General features: G+C 46.2%; 1 protein-coding gene across 11 annotated transcripts in view; it reads right to left on the reverse strand.

The window, feature by feature from the left end:
- The window catches only part of CRACR2A (calcium release activated channel regulator 2A), a 134,173-nt gene that overhangs the window by 95,874 nt on the left and 20,527 nt on the right, over positions 1-17,772 (reverse strand). For 8 of the 11 annotated variants that reach the window (XR_006204659.1, XM_042945544.1, XM_042945537.1 and 5 more), the window contains one exon: positions 15,389-15,548. The exons of 2 other annotated variants lie outside the window; for them this stretch is intronic. The gene's annotated coding sequence lies outside the window, so the exon portion shown is untranslated. Of the gene's footprint in view, positions 1-11,441; positions 11,500-15,388; positions 15,549-17,772 lie in introns of all 11 variants that reach the window. One more of the 11 variants, XM_042945538.1, reaches the window with a different exon arrangement.

Genomic DNA, 17,772 nt, shown 5'->3' on the forward strand with positions numbered 1-17,772 from the left:
AAATATTTGCAGACCACATATCTGATAAAGTGGTAATATTCAAAATATATAAGGGAATCATACAACTCAATAGCAAAATAGAAACAAAAACAAAAACAAAAAAAGCAAATAATCCAATTAAAAATGACCCAAGGATCTACAAAAACATTTTTCCAAAGAAGACACTCATTTAAACAGACAGCAAGTACATGAAAATGTGCTCAACATCACTAATCATCAGGGAAATGCAAATCAAAACCACAATGAGATATCACCTCACACCTGTCAGAATTACTATTCTCAAAAAGATACTGGCTAACAAGCATTGGTGAGGGATGTAGAGAAAAAGGAACCCTGTGCACTGTTGGCGGGAATGTAAATTGGTGCAGCCACTGTGGGACACAGTATGGAGGTTCCTCAAAAAATTAAAAGGAGAGGGGCACCTAGGTGTCTCGGTTGAGCATCTGACTTCAACTCAGGTCATGATATCACGGTTCTTGTGAGTTTGAGTCCTGCATCAGGCTCTGTGCTGATAGCTCGGAGCCTGGAGCCTACTTTGGATTCTGTGTCTCCCTCTCTCTCTACCCCTTCCCTAGTCTCTCTCTCTCTCTCTTTCTCTCTCTCTCTCTCTCTCAAAAATAAATTAAAATTTAATTTAAAAAAATTAAAAGTAGAACCACCATATAATCCAAGAATTCAATTTCTAGATATATATCCAAAGAAAAATAAAATCATTATCTCAAAGAGATACCTACATCCCCATGTTCATTGTAGTATTGTTTACAAAGCCAAAGCATGGAAACAACCTCAAGTATCTATCAATGGATGAATTAATGAAGAAAATGTGTTACATTATATATATATATATATATATATATATATATATATGTATATATACATAAAATATTATATTATTTCAGCCATGAAATGTAATATTACTCAGCCATAAAAAAGAAGAAATTCTGTCATTTGTGAACAACACAATCTTGAGGACATTATGCTGAGTGAAATACATCAGACAGAAAAAGACAAATACTATACGATTTCATCTATAGGTGGAATCTAAAAAACCAGAATTCATAGACACAGAGAACAGACTGGTGATTTCCAGAAGTGGGGAACAGGACATGGAGGAAATGGGTGAAGGTGGTCATAAATCACAAACTTCTAGTTATAAGATAAATAAGTCTTAAGGATGTAACATACAGGGTGGTGACTATAGTGAGGAAGCAGATATGAAAGTTCTTATTACAAGAGAAAAATTATAACTATGTGCTGTGACAGATGTTAACAAAATGGTGCTAACCATTTGTCAATTATAAATATGAAATCATTCTGTTATACACCTTAAACTTACACAATGTTTTATGTTAATTAACCAATTTTATATGTAAATTATGTTAATTATATGTTAATATGTTAATTCATATGTTAATTGACCTATGTATCTCAATAAAGCTGGAAAAAAAGAAGAAAGAAACTGTCCTCAAGAAGGCTTGGGAGAGGGGCACCTGGGTGGCTCAGTCAGTTAGGTGTCTGACTCTTGGTTTCAGCTCAGGTCATGATCTCACAGTTGGTGGAATCGAGTCCCACATAGGGTTCTGCGCTGACAAGTGTGAAGCTTGCTTGGGATTCTCTGTCTCCCTTTCTCTCTACCCCTCTCCAGCTCGTGTTCGCTTGCTCTGTCTCTCTCTCAAAATAAATAAAAATAAACTTAAAAAGGGGTGCCTGGGTGGCTCAGTCGGTTGAGCGTCTGACTTTGGATCAGGTCATGATCTCGCCATCTGTGAGTTTGACCCCCACGTCAGGCTCTGTGCTGACAGCTCAGAGCCTGGAGCTTGCTTTGGATTCTGTGTCTCCCTCCCTCTCTGCCTCTCCCTTGCTCATGCTCTGTCTCTCTCTCTCTCTCTGTCAAAAATAAATAAACATTAAAAAAATAATAATAAACTTAAAAAAATAAAAAAGAAGGCTTGGGAGAAATAGCCCATCTGAAGACTCAGGTTCTGAAATCTAAGCACTTGCTAATGATCCTCATGAATACTAAAAACAACATCAGTGGCCCCAACACAGGCTGAAGACAGGGGTGAGGGAGGAATAGGTAACTCTTCCTGTCTGGCAGGCACTTATGCTACTTGTGATTTGAATCCCACCTAGGAAACACACACAGACAAATCACAATCACAACTCACTTTCCACTGGGGACCACAGTGGAAGGCGTTTTATGGTAATTTGGGGACAAACAGAGGATCCATTCCTTACTTCCTCCCTCCCGGCAGGGCTGCAATGACCCAGGTGTAGTCCCATCCTCTTCCAGATTCTGGAGAAGAGGAGAGGAAGTGGAAGTGCTTAGTGGCCTGAGTGCTTAGTGGCCTGAGTCTGGAGACTGTGTCCAGCCCAGTGAGGGCAGACCCTTGTGCCTGAGAAGGGCATAGCCTCAAGGCTAACTGGACGGCCCTCTCAAAGCCCCAGTTCCCAGCAGTGCTCTTGAAGCTCTTTGTGTCCAATCTGCAGAATGCATTGGCCACATGCTAAGTAGCACGGTCTGAGAGCAGGCTTGCAATCACTGGAGGTAGCAGTGGTGACTCAGAGGGGGTTGGGGTTATCCATCACACCGCTGCTAAGCCCAGTCTCCAACTATAGTTTGATCTGGCAGACCACATGGGTCTTACCAGTGAACATAGCCTTCCATACAGCTCATATGCACAATTCAGCCAAAGCAAATGCTTCCTATTCCATATGAATACAGCATGGGGGTGTTCATGCCTTCATTTAATAAATATTTACTACATGCAGCCACTGTTTTAAGTGCCAAAAGGCAGCAATAAGTCAAATCTAGCAAGCTTTTGACCTTGTGGAATTTATATTCCAGTAGAGAGAGACGAACAATAGATACATAAATCCAGTAAGTACTTTGAGAGAGTAAAAAGTGCTGGAAGAAGACACCCTCCTCCCTAAGTCACCTTTCGGTACCCCTCACTGGCATCGCTGCTGAGGACGCTAGAAGCAACCAGAGTGGGGAGGCTCCACTCTAGTGGAGAGGGAGACACAGAATCTGAAGCAGGCTCCAGGCTCCAAGATGTCAGCACAGAGCCCAACTCGGGACTCGAACTCGGGAATGGCGAGATCATGACCTAGGCCGACATCGGCCGACTCAGCTTAACCGACTGAGCCACCCAGGCGCTCCTGGTCATACCTATTTTTTTTTTTTTTTAATTACATAGGCTAAACACGGAGACATCAACAGTGTTATTTCTAGACAGTAATATTCTTTTTAAGTTTATGTAAAATTTTATTTATTTTGAGAGAGAGAGAGCACATGCATGAACACACAAGAGCACACAGGGGAGGGGCAGAGAGAGAGGGAGGGAGAATCCCAAGCAGGCTCCGCACTGTCACTGCAGAGTCCGACTCATGGCTGCTTCTCATGAACCGTGAGGTCATAACCTGAGCCGAAATCAAGAGTCAGGTGCTTAACCAACTGAGTCACCCAGGCGCCTCTCTGGATGGTAAGCTTAAGAGGTGATTTTTTTTTTCTCCTTCTGTATTTTCTAATATTTTTGCTATTACAATGTATTATTTGTGCAATAGTGGGGAAAAAAACAGTTTTTTAAATGAGAAGAAAAACTTAGCTAAATAAAATTAATAGAAGTATATTTGGACAAGTAGGCAGGGACCAGATCTCAGGATGGTGAATAGCATCTAACCCCACCACTTTGTGGTTTAGAAAGCAATTTTGCAAAATTATCACCCTCAACCCTCACAAGACTTTCTCAAGGTTACATAGGAAATAAACCCCAGTGCGGGAAAATACCTGACCCTTAGGTCCCTGGCTTCTTGGCCAGTATGTTTTTTCATTATTCCACATGCCCTTCTGTAGCTGACCTCACTTCTCTTTATAGCTGAAGCCTTCAGAAAGCCTCTGAGCACCCCAGGTCCTAACTCCCCATCTCTCTGCCTTCATCACCCCCGCGCCCCACAGTGGCCACGCTGATTCGTTCATATGTGAGTTTACTGAACTAACTAGTCCGAGTCCCTACCAGGTTCTGAGCATTGTACTAGGTGCTCAGGATAGAGTGGAGAACTAACTGCCCCCACCCCCACCGCCAGTGCAGGGGAGAGGCTTTAACTAATACATGAAAATATAATACATATATAACTGCACTGAAGTAAAAGTAAAGAGTGTTATGCAAATAATTAGCATCAGAGGGAGCTGAATGGAACTGAGGTACTACTTACTAGCCCTTTGCTCAGTATTGAGCAAAACATTGTTGCTGAGTCTCCAAGGTAAGTCAGGCAGATACAGTTGGAGGTCAAAATTACAAGAGCCCAAATCCCAGAGAATGCATGTTCTGGATGGAGAGGTGGCAGGCAAAGCCAAATGAAAAGTTAATTAAGGACATTGTGCACACTTACAGTAATGAACCAACCCACTAAACCTTCTCCGCAGCAAGGTGGAGTTTACCAACCACATCACCAGAAATGTCACAAGTCAACATCAGACATGTCACAGGATGATTGTGGCCGGGAGAGGTCACTCACAGAAGTCTGGGAATGGGAAAGAAAGGAAAATGTGCAGCTAACCATACAGGAAAGGAGGTTCCATGTCTGAGTGGCACAAGACTGCAGGACATTACCGGTTGGAGGGGGCGCACATGCAGGAAAGTCTTCTGTACATAAAGCAGGACTTAAATGGCCTTGGAGAGGTCATGGGATTTGGATGGTCTTCAAGGTAATCTCATTTAGCAAGACCACCAGGATGCCCCAGAACCTGAGGCACAGTCGGGGACACTTTTCTCTTCCAGATGCTGGTGGCTGGCTTCCTGGCCTCTCACCGGCCCAGGGACTGGAGCAGGGAGGCCTGGGGCCCTCGATCATGTCTGAAGGCTTCTAAGTGTCTCTCTAGCTGTGCTCTGAAGAGCCAGGAGTGCTGCTGGCCACCCAAGGCTGAACATAAAGACTGATTTCAGCACCGGGAAAGCCGGCAAATGAGAACACCTGGATAATTAGCTCACCTGGGCATGGGGTTTTACTGCAATATATCTGTAAGTGAAGTTCAAAAACTTCCAGGTGCTAGGAGCCACTGGGGACAGAATATGCAAGCCAGGTTCTGTTCTCCGTTGCCATTTGCTATTACATCACGGCACCAGGGATCAAGGCTGTGGTGAGCCCCCTGGACACACTGGTGACTGCACGGTAACAGTATAGCAATAAATATTTAGTAATGGTAGCAAACTTTCACATGAAACTTAAGAGTTAGGAGACACTCTTTTTTACAAGTTAATATCTTATTTGTGGGGCACATGGGTGACTCAGTGGGTTGAGCATCCAACTCTTGATCTCAGCTCAAGAGGTCATGATCTCACGGTTCATGGGTTCAAACCCTGCCTCGGGCTCTGCGCTGACAGTGCAGAGCCTGCTTGAGATACTCTCTCTAAAATAAATAAATAAATAAACAAACAAATAAATAACTTTTAAAAAAGCTAATATCTTATTTGTAACACACACATGCACGCGCGTGTACACACACACTGCTACATGGTTTTCAAAGGTTGTGCTATCTTATTTGTAGTAAGAACATGCGTAGGCCCGGGAATGCCCACACATCTCACAGACGTCACCTCTCCATGTGACCCTGAGTCATCCTCAATGACACCTGCATCCCCAAGGCACTTTGACTTGGCAGTGTGGCCTGTGAGTGGAGCAGGAGAGCCTCAGACAAAGACTCCGGGAACCTGTGTTCATCCTGGATCTCATTCTCTGCTTTCTCTGAGTAACACAAGTCTGTGGCTTTAGACAGCCCTGGGTTCAAGTCCCAGCTCTGTCCCTTACTACTCATGCGACCCTCAGCAAGGTATGTAACTTCTCTGAGCCGCTTTCCTCCTTTGTTAAACACGGGTGATAGGAGTACCTCTTGCAAAGTTGTCCAGAAGATAGTAAGACACAGAGCATGTGAAGTGGGTAGGGCCCATACTTAGTACTCATTAAGTACTGATTATGTTACTGTTGTTATCACAGAGACAGCACTGTGTCATTCTCTCGCCTGAATGCATGAACTAGGACAGAACTCCTGGGGTAGACATTGTCCCTCTTGCTTCGTGAAATCAGCGTGCTGCAGCAGGGTGGACCCGGATGCCCAGGGAGGCACCTTGGTTTGTAGGCACCTTCTCCCGCAGGCAGGCAGGCAACTGTGGTCACCGGGGCGGCCGGCGGAGTCTTGCTCCTGACCCCTACCACTACCCTGTCCAATAGAGTAGCTGCAAACCACGCGAGGCCATCAAGTGCTTGAAATGTGGCCAAACTGACATGCGTTGTAAGAATAACGTAGTTCGGAAAAAAAGAAATGTCAAATATCTGATTAGCACATTTGCAGATTGCACTTGAAATGATATTTGGTGTGTATCAGGTTCAACAAAAGGTTAATAAAACCAATTTCCCCTGTTTACTTTTTCTGAAGTGGCTACTAGAATATTGAAAAGCATTATGTGTGGCTCCTGTTATGTGTCTACCGCATAGCACGGGCCTGGCAAGTAAGCTCCATGGAGGCCAAGGCTTTGTGGCTTTGGTCCACAGCTGGGTCCCCAGCACGTGGAACAGGCCCTAAATGAATGAGTGAACCCATAAGCGTGTGAGGCCTGGGGGAGAGCTTTCAAGAGCTGGAGGCCATGCTTGAGAAGGTGGGGACAGTCCTGAGGCAGTCTGGGGGGGAGGGGGGCAGTGTGGGCTTCATACAGGTGAGTAAATGGAGTCTGAAAACAGTATTAAAAACTTGTCCCCAAACAGCCAGATTCAACCCAAGGGCGTCTCAGACCTATGCCCTTTCTACTAAATCCCTTTACCTCCCACAGCAATATAGAGTTAAGGAAAGAAAAGTCGATTTTGGATTTTTTTAAAAACAGCATACTCCCTCACGTTAGCGCTGATGTCCCAGCATTGGAAAAGTCACTTGGCCTCCTTGGGTGCTGGGCTCATGTCTTTTCCACTCTATAAACCACGAGATGGCATCGATTTCATTTCTTTTTCCCGGTGGGCATAGAGGAGAAATCCCAGCCCAGAAGGTAGTCTCCAAGGCTGAGCCCTAAATATTTTCCCACTCTCCTCTCCACTGTTTGACTCCCAAAAAGGCTCTCCGTTGAGGTTTCCTCACATCGTCCAAATCAATAATTTGTTTGTTTAAGGGTTTGCTTTGATTTTGCTTAGTTTTAGATGCTTTTCATCAGAAGCCAAAACCTTGCAGACTTTTTCCTTGATCTTGTAATGAAATTCCCTTAGAGATATTTAATTCTAGATAGAGCTTCAGCTATGCCACAAATCTAAGACATCTAAATAATAAACATCCTGCCATCTTCAAATAAAAATCTCAGAAGGCAAAGGGGCTTGTCTCCCTTACATCTGCCTTTACTCTTCTGTTGCCGACTATACCAATGAATTCCCTACATTTTGTTTCGAAAAACGGAAGGTACTCAACCCACTAGCAGCCTCTCATGTTTCCACTCGGGATCCTGATGCTGTGTGAACATTTTCCGCTGCTTTTATGCCAGTGAAACCCTCTTATGTCTCTGCCTTGCTTGCTCTCCCCTGTGGCGCACTGAGCGAATTCCCCTCCTGACTTGGTCCCGGCCTCCCTACCCTCCCTACATGGAGCTTTCCGGAAAAGACCCTGTCTTATTTCCATTTCCAACCCTGGCTCCAAGGGCCTCTCAAATTTTAACCTAAGATAAGAGTTGTTAAGAGCCCAAACGGATTTCTTGGAGAAGATTCCACCCACCTCTCCCCAGCCTGGGGTGAGACGCCAACACTATTTTTGATCAGAAAGGATAAAAAAAGATTTACCAGGCTCAACCGTGTCATTCTACAGCAAGAAAAGGGCCTCTGCCAGGCACCAGGGGCAGTACTGCCTTTTCAGTGCAACCTGACGCACAATGCAGGGCAAACCGAGTTACCCACCCATGTCTCAGCTACCTGTTGAACCGTTATGGATCTCTGTCCCCTTTCCTGCCACCCAGCAGACCAGGACTTGAGGAATGCACGCTAGTTTTAAACAAGCAGCAAGCACCAGGGCAGTAAATCTGTTTTTTCAAAAATAACGGCGTGCTGCATTCCAAAGCCCAACAAATTCACCTGGTGGATATCTTCAGCGGACATTTATGGAGGAAGCCCTTAGTGCAAGATGTTGTGTTCCATAACAGGGATAAAAAGTGAGCAGCACATTATCCGTGCCCTCAAAAGCTCACAGTCTAATGGAGATGGATGTACATGACAAACTTAAATGTAGGGCAGAATGAGGAAAAGTAGTAGGAAAAGTATGTTTGTGTGTGTACTAAAAAAGGGTGGGAAGAAATACACCCCAATGTTAATGGTGACTATCTCTGTTTATTGGATTTATGGGCCATTTTTTTTCTCTTCTTATACTATCTGCTATATTCTCAGTTCTTTTTATGACAAACACACAGTGCTTCAGGGTGCCTGGCTGGCTTAGTTGGTAGAGCATGTGACTCTTGATATCAGGGTCATGAGTTCAAGCCTCACGTTGGCTGTGAAGCCTACTTAAAAATAATATGCTGCTTATGAATAAAGACATAAAGTATGTTTTTCAAGAAAAAAACCAACACATTATGAAGGATAGCTATTTGGATGATAAATGAAGGCTTTGTGGAGAATAGGGTAAGGACATTGGCCCCGCAGGATAGGTAGAATTGGGTGGTGAGGTTGGGGGAGATGATCTCAGGCTGAGGAGAAGCATGAAATGGCCCCCAGGGCTGAAGCGATGGGGAGGACAATTTGGGAAAATGTGAGTAAGAGGACAGTAGTACAGGCACTCACCTAGAGTGGGAAGTATAGCAGGGGGTCTGGAGGCCTCAAATGCTGTGCCAAGTAGACTCAGTTGCTTATTCTCTGTGTTTCTTTGGCCCTTTGTGTTTGTTGCTAATATACCACTCATCATACCGCGTTACACATGGCTGTATTCCTGTCTATACCTTACTCAATTTTCAGGTCTCGGAGGTCAGGGATCGTGGCTCATTCATTCTGTAACCATAGCACCTAGCATAACAACTAGCCCATAACAGGAGTCGACAGATGCTCCTTGGATGAACTGAATTCTAAGAGGGTTATTCTTTATTTTGTAGGTAGTAAGGAGTCATCATGAGATCCAGAACCTAACATACTTCAGGCAGTTATTATGTACCAAGCACTATGCTAAGTGCAAAACTATATTGTCTTCGTTGGTCCCACCTATAATCCTGTGTGCTACGTCCACCCTTGTTCACACACAAGGCTCAGAAAGGTTGAGTAACCTGCCTAAGGTCTTACAGCCAGTGGTCAGAGAAGCCAAGAGAGTCTGAAGACGGTGTGGAGGACAGGGTCAAACAGCAACATCACAGAAACAAGGAGACGACACCCGTTCGAGGCTGAAGGGACCTGAGGTAGCCCCGCTGCTCGGAGAAGGGAAGTGAGGAAAATAGAAGGCGGGGTGGGGGAGTCTGGAGGCAGTGCTGAGAACGGAGGGCTGACTGCTCCTGAGCTGCTAAATGTCCCAAGCACATTTATTATTTCTGATGTCAACAGAGGGACAGACAGCACCCACAGGGACTTGCCCTGTCCTTGGAAGAGCTCCCGCCCATCAGAACAAGGCTTGTGGAAAGAGCTCCTCCCCAGGCAGCCTTCTGACATTTTCCTGTCCACTGTATTTCTCTAAAAGTTCCCAGACTGGGGGGGGTGGGGGCCCTTGTTGAGCGTCCATCTTCGGCTCAGGTCATGATCTCACGGACCGTGGGTTCAAGCCCCGCGTTGGGCTCTGCACTGGCAGTGTGGAGCCTGCTTGGGATTCTCTTTCCCCGACTCTCTCTCTCTCTGCCCCTTCCCCATTTGCTGTCTCTCTCTCTCTCTCTCTCTCTCTCTCTATTGAAATAAATACACTTTAAAAAATGATAACAAATAAAAAATTAAAAAAATAAAAGTTCCCAGCCGGGGACATCTTCATGAACATATCAGTAAGGCTGGCCTTGACACAGGTAAATCAATTTCCTCCGCCCAGATGAAAGCCAAGTGGGGAGTCAGGAACAGTGTCCAGTCCCACCTCCATCACTGACCCCCAGACCAGGATTCCTATTGTATGTTCTCACAGACTTCAAGCCCCTCCCTAGCATCTCTCCCCACTATTACAGTGGGGATAACTACGTGTGTCATCAGTTACCATCTCTTTCCCCTGCTGGACTGTGAGCCCACCTGAGGCCAGGGCCTGTCCGTCTCAGCCCCAGCGGTCCGCCCAGCACTTCCCTAGAGTACTGAGCATGAGGCAGCTGCAGTGTCTGGTGGGTGGACTGATGGCTGGTTTCTGGGATGCCCTCTCTCTGGGTTGGGACTGTGTGAGAGAAGGCAGCCATGCCCCAGACTTCTCCTCACGGCAGGGATCCTCCAGCAGTGCTGGCCCTCTGGGGGCCACTGTTTCTCCCCACAGTTCACGTGGTCAGTTAGTGTAAGATTTATGCACCCCTCCGCCCACCCCGGGAAAATTCCTCAGATTCCCTTGCAAACAGGAGATGGTGAGCAAGGGAGTGTTCCTCTTTCAAACAGTGATGAAACTGTATGTTTGCACTCTGCACACCTCACTGCTCAACTTGGAAACATTTTTCCTGGTCCTCTGCCTCAGGAAGGGGCAGCTGAGTGTCCCTGTGAGACTTGACACCAGCAATGGTCCTTCATCCCTGCCCCCTAACTTTGGCCCCGCATCTCACTTGAGGATGGCCCTTCTCCTTCACAATCCATAATGGCAAGGATGGCCGCTCAGGTTCCTGGAGGCAGGGGGAGGCCGGGGAGGCCCTCTGGCAGGACATCCTGTCCAGCAGATCCCCAAATAACTCCTGAGGCTAACAGCTCCAATCCAACCTGCACCCAGCAGTTTGCAGCCTGTCCCTCAACATGAAAACAGTAGCCACTGACTTCACAGTGCCATAGGGTGGTGTCCACAGAAGGAAGTGACCTCCTTCCTTTTAATACATTCATTCCCAGAAAACGAAATGAAGTTCTTCTGTCCTTCGCTTGTTTCTGGGACAGTGCGTAACGTTAACTCCCCAACACAGCTGACAGTTGAAGACTAAGAATAACCGTGGGCTGGTTGCTCCCCTCTGATTCTTCTCTCTGCTTCCAGTCCGGTATCCTCCCCCTCCCCTCACCTCCAGCTTGGCACTGCAGTCCCTGGATGGTCCTTGCCAGACAGTGTATGATTGCCTCTCCACCCTGAAGACAATTGTACTCAGGTGACCTCTCTGCCCCCACACTACTGGTCCTTCCTGAGTCGGCTGCTGAGAATGCATGAGAGATGCACACACAGGATCCAGCAATATGATCAGCGAGGCTTGGTCCGGGGCACTCTCGCCCCCGCTCAGCTCCTATGTGCCAGCCACAAAAGTCCAGGAGGACACAGAGTTCATGAGCATTGTCAATGAATGATTTCCCTTGCTTACGTTTGCAGAAAGTAGGGCACGGATCTGTGTTCCATCGTGCGGTGCCCGCGAGATGCCTCTGCAAGACAATAGGCTGGTTAAGGAAGCATGGCTGGCATTACAAGTGGCTTGAGGTTGGCTGCTTTCCTCCCAACGCAGTTGACTGAGGATGGTCCCTCTGGAGATCATCAGAAGTGATGTGATTGCACTTAGGGATCTGAGGTGGGATCAACGTCTAAGACCTGGGCAGACCCAGGCGATGATGGTAGTAATACCACCCACACTTCCAGGGTTGGGAAACAATGGCTTTGTAAGGGAAGCCCCCACTGTAGGGGGCACTTCTGGGGTGGGAAGAGCTGGAGAGTGGAATGGATTCAGTGAAAAATTACACGAATTCACAATAGACACTAGTGTTTAGGCATGTGATCTCAGGCCATACAGGCCTGTACCCTTAAAACATCACCCTGTCACTCCCTCCTCTGAACCCCTCAGTGGTTCCCACATTTGCCAAAGGAGTGAACTCGCTTCCTGAGCTTCTGGGGCTCTTTGTGGTCCTAAGAGGTGCTGCATAGACAGTTCCCTGAAGTAGGACAACCAACCTGGAGGGGAGGGTGTTTTTCTTAGGAAAAGGAATCATCTACATCCAGGGATTCTCTGGTGGGTTCTCTGAAGAATCCTTCCCGCTCTTCCTGCCACCCATCCTCCCTCCAGCCACTCCTTCTCACTCATGTTGCTGCCATATCTAAAACTCTCCTATGTCCTTTCCCTCCTACCAAACGTCATCCACCGTTTAGGCAGGGGCTTTGTCTTCTAGGGCTGCCATAACAAATCATCAAAAGTTAGGTGTCTTGGGGCACCTGGGTGGTTCAGTCAGTTAAGCGTCTGACTCTTGATTTCGGCTCAGGGCATGATCTCACAGTTTCATGAGTTCAAACCCCGCATCAGGCTCCATGCTGATAGTGCAGAGCCTGCTTGGGATTCTCCCTCTTTCTCTGCCCCTCCCCCACTCACACTCAGTCTGTCTCTCTCAAAATAAATAAACTTAAAAAAAATTAAGTGTCTAAAAACAATAGAAATGTATTCCCTCATGGTTCTGGAGGCCAAAGGTATTTTTTTAAAATTTATTTTAATGTTTATTTATTTTTGAGAGAGACACAGACAGAATGTGAGTGGGTTGGGGCAGAGAGAGAGGGAGACACAGAATCCGAAGCAGGCTCCAGGCTCTGAACTGTCAGCACAGAGCCCAACGTGGGGCTTGAACTCAGGAACTGTGAGATCATGACCTGAGCTGAAGTCGGAAGCTCAACCGACTGAGCCACCCAGGCGCCCCTGGAGGCCAGAGGTCTTAATCCTAGGTGTCCACAGGGCTGTGCCCCCTCTGAAGGTTCTAGGGGAGAAATCAGTCCTTCCTTCTTCCAGCTTCAATCTGTGCCTCTGTCCTCACATGGCCGTCCCTTCTCAGTGTCTGTTCTCTGCGTCTTCTATAAGGACACTTGTCATCGAATGGAGGGCCCACGTGTACAACCCAACACCATCTTGTCTGGAGATCTGTGTCTTTTTTACATCTTCAAAGACCCTTCTTCTGATAGAGTCACATTCGTAGGTCTGGACATGGACCTATATTTTCACCATTCACCGTATTGCAGGCAGTGATTCTCAGTCTTCATCTGGGAAGACTGATTCCAGATGCCAGGGTGGGGGGGCAGGGGGGCCTCAGTCCAGAGATTCAGTTTCAAATGACCCTGGGTAGGGTCAATGTGCGAAGTATGTGTGTGGGTTTTTGCTTTTTGTTTGTTTGGGTTTCCCAGTTTCTCAGGAACAACCTGGGAAGAACCACCATTTCAAGTGTGGAGGACTCATGCATCTCATCCAAGCAGACACTACGAGGGATACTGACTTTCCTGACTGCTTTCTCCTCCAGGATCATTTCAATGTAGCCTCAGATCAGACTGCCATCTGCTGGTTTTTAAATGTTGCACAGGGGTGCCTGGGTGGCTCAGCCAGTTGAACGTCCAACTCTTGATTTTGGCTCAAGTCATGATCTCATGGTTTGTGAGATCGAGCCCCAAGTTGGGCCCGGTGCTGATAGCACGGAGCCTGCTTGGGATCCTCTCTCTCTCTCCCTCTCTCTGCTCCTACCCCCACTCGTGCTCTCTCTCTCTCTCTCTCAAAGTAAATAAACTTAAAAAAAATAATAAATGCTGGACAAATGTCAGAGACCTAGTGCTCCACCTTCTCCAATCCACGCCCCATTTTTATAACAAATATTTGCAACCACTCTCTTTACTCCCTGAAACGATACTCCCAGACAAGTAAGTCATCACACATGCATAATTTAGCTCTAACTGCAATATGCAGGAGAAAAAAAGGAAAGCAATTTATATTAAAATAATAAATATTTCATTATGTAGGTGTTCATGCGTGACTGCATGGGAACGCACTAATGAAGCAGTCAATGCTTACACCTGCTTACAATGAATACATCTACATGAGGAGTACGAGGGAATAAAAGACTAAGGGACGACAGAATTTTAAAAATGTTAGGATAAGAAATAACAAACCCACTTACTGGTTTGGATCCGACAAGAGGAAAAGGAAATAGTCTTAACAGAGGTAGGGATAACAAGTCAGGTGAAATTACTAATGCGAAAGTAGATACAACCAGGAAGGATGCTATTCTTGAGAATGAGTTAAACTTTATATAGTGTCCTAATAATTTATTATGCTGACATGGCACAGGGCAGTGACAAAGAGTCATGGAAAACACTGTCTCCCATCTGGAAATCCCACCCACAGAGTGGAGGCATACATTCAGTCTTCAGCATTAAAAAAGCTGTGGAAGCAATAGCCTTTTCATTCAGGCAGTGGGAAGAGGAGGGCAGATTGAAAAATGTTGTTTGATAGATCTCAAAGGGAAATATCAAAGTAAGAGTGAAAAAGAAAGGCAACCCCAAAGTAAATCACCGTAATGTGATCCTATCATTGTCCTACGATGGTATAGACATATATTAGAATAGAAACTATTTTAAGCGTATTTATTTTGAGGGGGGAAGGGGCAGAGAGAGAGAATCCCAAGCAGGGCTTGAACTCACAAACTGTGAGATCATGACCGGAGCGGTAATCAAGAGTCAATCAACCCAACCGACTGAGCCATCTGAGTGCCCCGAGAATAGAAACTATTTTAAAAGCAGGTTTTACAAAGGAGTTTATTGACATGGCAATATTTCATGTGCCTCCGCTAATTTAATGATATGTTGCCCTACATCTTCCTGTGTTAGGTGAAGTCCCAAATCTTCTGTTACAAATCTGTAAGTGGTTTCCTTGCTTTTGCAGTAACTACACATTGCACTAAAACCCTTTTCAGTTAAATATATGTTTGGAAATGCTCTAATCTAGACAGAATGCATAGAATGGGGAAATTATCCAGTCATTTCAAGATTTTGTCTTTATTCTAGTCAGGCTTCTCTTCCCCAGAAACCATCTCCTAAATTACTGGGCTTTTGGCATAACGTCTCTGAAAACTTCTCAGTATTACATGTAGAAAAGTATGACTGATTTGTATTTGTTTGGGGTTGAGTTTGACAGGGCAGGTGACGATTCTTCACTGATGGGGTAGCACCCTCAGCCCCCACACGGTAAATTGCAGGGCCCTTGTCAGGGGATGTAGCAACTCAAAGCCATCCTTACAGATTTACTAAATGCCTTCTGAGGCTTCCATCCTCAAAGCACTGTGGTCCCTGGGCCAGAAGCAGCATCTGGGAGTCTGTTGGAAATGCAGAATCTGAAGCCTTGAACTAGACCTATGGGTGGGAATGTGTGTTTTAACAAGTTCCCCAGGAGATTCAAAGGCACACTGAACGCCTGGGAAGCACTCCTCTGGGGGGCAGTGCTGACCCCATTAGAAATACTGACCAAACCCAACCTTACCGGTGTCTCCAATGGGCCCACCAAGGTCAAAGGTCGGTCACCTGTATTTTTTGCTCCTCTTCCTGTCACTGAGTTACTTGAGGACAAGACGGGTTTGGGATTCTTCTCTCGGATCTGCACGCAGCTGCCAGCACAGAGACGCGTACACAGCTGTGGCCCTAAAAAATCCCGTTGTCTGTATTCCCTCAGGGCTGAATCCTCCTTTTAACCAGAAAAAAACAAGTTCCATTACTCCTCCGTAGAAGCACAAGCAATAGATCCCCAGCACTCACTGGGACTGAGTTTCAACACCGGTGTTTTGTAAATTTCACTGCCAGCCTGCCTAAGACCAGTTTTTGAATGAAGAGCAACTGTCTCCCTCCCCACTCCCTCTGCCAGTAAGCTGCTGTGGTGGGCTTCACTCTCAGAGAAAGAAGAAATAAAAGCAACCCCCCCCACCCCAGTTGTTCTATGATAACTACAGAGATGATAGATGCTGTTGCATGCAGACTCAGGCAGAAGATACATAAATAGCAACATGAAAAAGCAGGGAAAGGAGCTTCCCTGTGACAAGAGGTTCCAGTGGGAGATCCTTTTGCTGAGGTGTGATTTAAAAGGTCAGATTCAGGGTTGCCTGGGTGGCTCAGTCAGTTAAGTATCCTAAGAGTCCAACTCTTGATTTCAGCTCAGGTCATGATCTCAGCGTTCGTGAGTTCGAGCCCCACACTGGGCTCTGTGCTGACATCACAGAGCCTGCTTGGGATTCTGTCTTCCTCTCTCTGCCCCTCCCCTGCTTGTGTTCTCTTTCTCTCTCAAAAATGGATAAACAAACTTTAAAAGGTCAGATTCATATGTGGAGCTTGAGAAACTTAACAGATGAGCAGGGGGAAAGGGAAGGGGAAAAAATAGTTTCAAACAAAGAGGGAGGCAAACCATAAGAGACTCTTAAATACAGAGAACAAACTGAGGGTTGATGGGGGAGGAGGGGAAAATGGGTGATGGGCATGGAGGAGGGCACTTTTTGGGATGAGCACTGAGTGTTGTATGTAAGCAATGAGTCACAGGAATCTACCCCCAAAGCCAAGAGCACACTGTATACACTGTTATGTTAGCTGACTTGACAATAAATTATATTTTTTTAAAAAAAGTGTGTTAAAAAAAAAAAGGTCAGATTCAGTGACCTACGAACTCCTGGCCCATCCCCCCCATCCTATCTAGTGGAATGCTAACCCCCTGAGTGAGTGTCCCAGCTGGGGGTGAGGGGAGGCCAGCTGAGCCACCAGCAGAATGGCCAAGCTTGAGAAAAGCTGAGCTGGGAGCAGCAAAGGGGAGAGGAGACTTCCTTCAACCCACCTTTCAACCCGAGCCCACAGCCTACAGAGCTGCAGTCACCATCAGCTTCATCCCCCACCCCCTGCTGTGGGCAGAAGGATGGCTCAATACCTTAGCCCACAGTCTCCACTTCCGGACCCTCACTTCCTTCCTTCATCAAGCAATGATAAAGACCCAAGGCAACTGGAAACCACCCACCCTGTTCCCCCACTGCAGTGAATTCATTTCTTTGATCACATTCAGGCCCCAGCCCGACACATCATGCCATTCCAATACCACATTTCCCAGATGGCACTGCAGCTTCCTGTTGACATGTCCTAACTGGGCTCCAAGGACCAAGGTGTGGCTCACCCCTCTTATCTCTCACATCTGGCACCGTGCCTCACATTCAGAAGTCGTAGTGTAAATATTTGGGGACTGAAAGAGTAAAGGGGGCAATAGGGCCAATTACAGTGCGACAGACCAAAAAGGCTGAGCCATCACCTTTGTTAGGAGAACAAAAACGCATTCTCATTATAAGCCTTCTTTGGGGCATGTCACCAACTGGCCCATTTTCAGAGCTGCTCTCTTACCTCTGTCATGACCATCATCACCATGCCACCACTAACAGCAAACTTAAAAGGTAAAAGGTATAACTGTAAATCACACTTTTTTTTTAAGACCCTGGAAGCAGTGTAATAATTAGCTAAAGCATCAGGTTCTAGAGGCAGAGAAATTCGTAGGTTCAAATACTCCTTCTACAAAGCATAAGTCATGAATCTTTGTCAAATGATTTCACTCTGATACTGTTTCCTTGTCTATAAAATGCAAATGGGAATCCCACATCCTCATGGGGTTCTGGTGAGACAGTACATGTGACAGAATGAGCCTTTTGACTGTCATTTGACATTTTTATCCTTGGTCCCCAAGCAGCCACCCAGGCTGTGCTAAAACAAATAGTGAGTAGGGTTTCTTCCCTTCCACTCTGGGATAAAATGGCATGGACATAACAAGGCAGGGCTTCACACCCAAGTGCCTAGACAAGTAACACAGGAAAGCCCACTTGTCATGTGCAAATGAAACAGAATCACATCCACACAGAAATCTACCCTCTTCTTTTCTTCTTGAAAAAGAC

Source organism: Panthera leo, chromosome B4, assembly GCF_018350215.1.
Source record: "Panthera leo isolate Ple1 chromosome B4, P.leo_Ple1_pat1.1, whole genome shotgun sequence".
In the NCBI taxonomy this organism is placed as follows: Eukaryota; Metazoa; Chordata; class Mammalia; order Carnivora; family Felidae; genus Panthera; species Panthera leo.